We start from the raw sequence: 5,652 nt of genomic DNA on the forward strand, positions 1-5,652 counted from the left end.
TCTCATTGGAGGTGGGGTGTATGTTGGTTGAGGTTTTTGAACATTTTGGCTTTTGTATGAGAGGTTGGGATGGAATTTGGTGTTTTCATTGTAATAGTTGGAATAAGGAGTACCACTCTTGTATGCTTGGAAAGCATTCACTTGTTCCCCTACATTCACTTTGGTCATGTCCCAAAGTTCCACAACTCTCACATACTCCACTTGGAATTGATGAAGATGCCACCATGGCATTCACATGTTGCTTAGATTTGGAGGCTTCTTCAAGCTTAGCCATAGCCTTCTCAAACTTCAAATTAATGGCATCAATATGAGCACTAAGTTGAGCTCCCAATTGAGTAATAGAGTCCACTTCATTCTTTCCTCCTCTAGTAGCCTTCCGAGGTCTACTATATTGTGAGTTATGGACCGCCATTTCCTTAATCTTGTTCCATGTTTTATTATCATCAACTTCGGTAAACATACCATTTGATCCCATATTGAGAATGTTTCGGGAGTCTTCATATAGACCACTCCAAAATTGTTGCACTAAGAACCACTTGCTAAGTCCGTGATGAGGACATGAGTGGCAAGTTCCTTTGAATCGCTCCCAAGCTTCATACAAAGATTCTTCGTCCCTTTGTTTGAATCCCGTGATTTGGGCTCTTAGCATGTTAGTCTTTTCCGGAGGATAGAATTTTTTGTAGAAAGCAAGTGCCAATTTCTTCCAAGAGTCAATACCAAGAGTAGCTTTATCAAGGCTCTTTAACCATTGTTTCGCGGTACCAATCAAAGAAAAAGGAAATAAGACCCATCGAATTTGGTCTTGAGTAACTCCGGTTTGAGAAATCGCATCACAATAGTCACAAAAAGTCTCCATATCAGAATGAGGGTCTTCACTAGGCATCCCTCCAAATTGGCTTCTTTCGACTAATTGGATAAATGCGGATTTTGCAATGAAATTACCGGTCAAATGTTGTGGTGTGGGAGTAACATTTGGTAGGTTCTCCTCGCTTTGTACATAATGTGATGAAAATTTAGGCATTGTGGGTTGATTTTGTGGTGGGTTTTGTGGTGGAATTTGTGTTGGGTTCTCCTCTCCTTCTCTTGCAAAAGGGTTGATGAACTCAATATTGTTTGGTTGAATATCCACAATCTCACCAATATCTCGTAAAGTATTTCCAGCAAGTTTTCTATTGTTGGTCAAAGTACTTTCAATTTCAAGATCAATGGGTAACAAGTTACCTTGTGATCTCCTAGACATGCAAAATATCAAACAACTTGAAAACAATTAGAACAAAACTTGAGGAGTGTTACTTCCCCAAGGTAAAGAAAGACACAACAAAAAATAATCAAAGAAAATCAAATCAAGTTAACACTGTCCCCGGCAACGGCGCCATTTTTGGTTCGTCGGTTTGTTACTCGTCGTCAAAAGTTACCTAGACCAAAACAATATTTATAACTTCACAAACTACTCTACTATTAGTAAAGAGGTAAGTAAAGGTCGGATCCCAAGGGACGGGTATTGATGTAGGATTTTCGATTGCAAATGGTTGTGTCTAAGGGTGTCACATTTGGGTTGAGGTAGGAGATCAACTAAACTAATCAACAATAAAAATAAAGCAATGAAAGCAAGCAAGATGATTAAGATGTAAACAAATGATTAAAAGCACTAGGGTGTCATGGGTTCATAGGGGATACATGAGAATTGATTATATAAACATATTCTCAAATTATATGCAAGCAATTATTGTAGTGATAGGATCAAGTTGGTTTATATCTTACAATCCTAGGAAGGTTTGGGTCCCGGAGCCGAATCGATTAGATTGTACAACACCTACAAGTCGACTTAATCCTCCCTACTCAACTATATGCATGGTCTAATGAGACTCGAGTTGGTTTATGTCTTACAAGTCTCATTGAATAGGTAAGTGATGGGTAAAAAATGCATGGATTCATAGGCTCGCATTTCATCAAACATAACATGTGCATAAGTAGAGATCACAACAAGAAAGCAAATAAATTATGTGAACATATTAGATTAAGCATGAATTATCCCCCATGTTGGTTTCCCTTAATTACCTATTAACCCTAGTTAAGAGACTACTCACTCATTTTCAAGTTTAACATGCTAACAAGGTTGTCAATCATATTAACAAGGCAAAACATGATGAATGAATGGAAATGATTAACAATAATTAAATCAAGGATTAATAGAGAATTATACCTAAAGATGATTCCAAAATAATAAGCAAAGAATAATAGAATTACTTGATGATTGATGGAAGGTTGTCAATCTCCCAATAATACCCAAATAATCTTCAATTACCCAAAATAAATGATGAACAATAGAGAAATTAAGGAAATGAGATTTTGTATTAAAGCTTAATTAAGAGTTGATTACAAGATTTATTTGAGATTAAAATTGGATTAGAATAACCTAAAAAGAGCATGATAATCTAATTAGTACAATGAGGTATTTATACTAAGGATTAGGTACATAAATTAGGGTTACTAAGGGCTTAAATGACGATTAAGTCCCTTAAGAAAAGTTGAGGAAGTGCTCCTCTCGAGGGAGATGCACATATCCGTTTTGGTGGTCTTCATGGAATACGCTCGTCCCGAGCGGCTTGGCTGAGGGATGGTCTGCACTGGAGAGGAATCCGAGCGGATTGGTGAGGGCGACGCTCGGATTGAGAGGGACCAGGACGAGTGTCTTGGCCACGGGACGCTCGGATTGTAGCAGGCCAGGACGCTCGTCCCGTGCACTGCGACGCCCGGATCAGCAGCCAGTCACATCTTCTTCTTTTCTTTCTCCAACAATCCTCAAGGATCTTGTTGGAGATGCAAGGATCTTTTCATCATTGCCCATACTACTACATAAGCCTTCTAGCATTGTCTTCCCTTTGATGCTTGGTCATTAGATTCGATCAATTTAGCTCCATTTTTCCATGAAAATGCAAGGTTCTTACTCCTTTCCTACCAAGGGATCAAAACCTCAAAGAATATGCAAAACGAAAGTCTAAAGATAGTAAATGACCCAATTATGCACTAAAAAGCATAGGAATGAGGCTAATTCGGGGACTAAATATGCTCAAATATGAGTCACATTAAACAATAAATTGCTTGCATCTATGAAACGTGTTTATGTGATCTCACCATGATTCCCTTATGAACCCATGACACCCTAGTGCCTTTTATCAATTGTTTACATGCTTCCCCATTTAAATATCTTGCTTTGCACTTGTTTACATTTACTTTGTCCAGTAGTTTAGATAACCATCTCAACCCAAACTAAATTCAGACTTTAAGACATAACTACTTGCATTTGATAGCTTAATCCAATACCAGTCCATTGGGATCCGACGTTTACTTACCGCTCTACTAAGGGTAGTTTATTGAGATTATAAGTATTTTTTGAGAGCGTACAACTACACGTTCATCAAAATGGCGCCATTGTCGAGGACGGTGTTCAATTGAATATCATTTGTTGTTTTTAGTTGTGTCTTTCTTTGCCTTGGGGAAAAACATTTCCTCAAGGTACTTCTCACCTTTTTCTCTTAGTTTACATTGCAAGATGGACCTTATAGATTGTTGTGTAGAGGACCATGTGGGTTTTACTCTCATCAAAGACTCTTTGGAAGCATTTGAAGCCTTGGAAGCAAGTGAGGCCAACGGTAAACATTGGGCATTGGAAGTAGATCTCCCTGAAGTCGCTCTAGCAAACAAAGAGCTCACCTATGATCAATCCACGAGGATAGATGGTATCCTCAAAGATTCATCTCAACCCATCAAGGCGGAGCAAGCAATGAGGGTAGAAAGTGTAATAGAGGTGGAAAGCGTAATGGAGGTGGAAAGTATTCCCAATGAACCATCAAAGGTAGAAATTGAGGTACAAACACCATCTTTAAAACCCCTTCCCCCAAATTTAAAGTATGCTTACCTTGATGAGTCTAAAACCAAACCCGTGATTACCAATGAAAAACTTGATGAATGTCAATTGGAAAGTTTGCTTGGTGTGTTAAAAGAACATGAAAAGGCTATAGGTTATAGTCTAGACGACCTTAAGGGAATAAGCCCCAACTTTTGCATACGTATGATTCATTTAGAATAAGACCATAGGCCTACCATTCAAGGCCAAAGGAGACTAAATCCCCATATGCAAGAGATTGTAAAAGCGGAGGTTATGAAATTACTTGATGTGGGAATCATTTATCCCATATCGAATTCCTTGTGGGTTAGCCCCGTTCAAGTGGTACCTAAGAAAGGAGGTACCACCGTAGTGAAAATGACAAGAACGAGCTAATACTCATAAGGAAAATCACCGATTGGCGAATGTGTATTGATTATCGTAAGTTGAATTCCGCAACAAGAAACGATCATTTCCCTCTTCCATTCATTGATCAAATGCTTGAGAGGCTTGCCTCTAACAAATTCTTTTGCTACCTTGACGGGTATTCGAGATTCTTCTAAATCCCAATACTCCCGGATGACCAACACAAGACCACTTTCACATGCCCTTACGGTACCTTTCCTTATAGGAGAATGCCTTCGGGCTATGTGACACGGCTGTCGCAACTTATCAAAAATAAACCAACTGGCTCAACTAATAAATATAGTAGAGGTAAGTCGGGTATCGTATCCACTAAGAGGCTATTATATCTATCTGCTAATCTAGTCCATCAAGTAACAAACTGGGTGTTTTGATTTGATTTCTAACTACTAAATGAGATTAAGGCAAGAGAGAATAAGCAATAAAAACAGTAAAGAGAAATAAGTTGTGATCGAATAAAGAGAAGAATGTTAGGAAGTTGGTTCACTATGGTAATTAGCCAATTCACTCATAAATATCTCAGTCGGTTTAATGTGAGAAGGGTATAGGTAAGGTCCTCTCGGTCCACTTTCTGCCCAAAGATACAACTAACTTAACTTTCGCCCTCATTAGTGTAGTATTACTATTCATAACAGGTCTGTTCATTCCAATCTCTCGATCTAGGTCTGAATTTAACCAAATTAACTGATTTAGAAGCGTGCACTCAACTAAACGATTACAATTATATTCTTATAAAATAGTTCTCACAATCAACCAACTAATCTATTTACGAAATCATTAATACACTACCATGACTCCCTTAATCCTACCATAAAGGGATTTAGCTACTCATGCTCTTGGTGAAACAAGCAATAATAACAATTAAAGAGTTAGCAAGAGACATGATATAAGAATGATAAAGATGAAATATCATAAACTAACAATAACAATAATTAAAGCAGAAAATAAGAATAGAGATTAAGAGAATGCAAATAAGATTAAATAGAATTAAAGGAGAAAGAAAGATTACAAAGTATTAGAATCTAGCAATGAGAACAAAGCAACGTACGAAAGGATAAAAGTAAAGTATGCTTAAGAGAGTTTATGAGATTAAAGAGTAATTAAGAACATAAGAGAGCGTGCTTAAAACCTAATTACGTCTTCCCTTATATAGGGAAGACATTTATTAACATAAGTAAGATATTAAAATAAATTAACACGAAACAAAAATCCCGTGTTATATAGCAATCCTCTCGATCGAGGAACTTCATTCCACTCGATCGAGAATATCTTCAGCCAAACCACTCGATCGAACAAGTAGGATCTCCGATCGAGTAAACTCCAAATAACACATTTCGATCGAG

At 37.6% G+C, this 5,652-nt stretch overlaps 1 non-coding gene across 1 annotated transcript; it reads left to right on the forward strand.

Moving 5' to 3' along the window:
* Nucleotides 1-542: 542 nt before the first annotated feature.
* LOC141619302 (small nucleolar RNA R71) lies at nt 543-649 on the forward strand. Its single transcript, XR_012531658.1, has one exon. It is a non-coding gene; the product is annotated as a small nucleolar RNA R71 (small nucleolar RNA).
* The last annotated feature ends 5,003 nt before the right edge of the window (nt 650-5,652 follow it).

This window comes from Silene latifolia, chromosome 1, assembly GCF_048544455.1.
Source record: "Silene latifolia isolate original U9 population chromosome 1, ASM4854445v1, whole genome shotgun sequence".
Lineage (NCBI taxonomy): Eukaryota > Viridiplantae > Streptophyta > Magnoliopsida > Caryophyllales > Caryophyllaceae > Silene > Silene latifolia.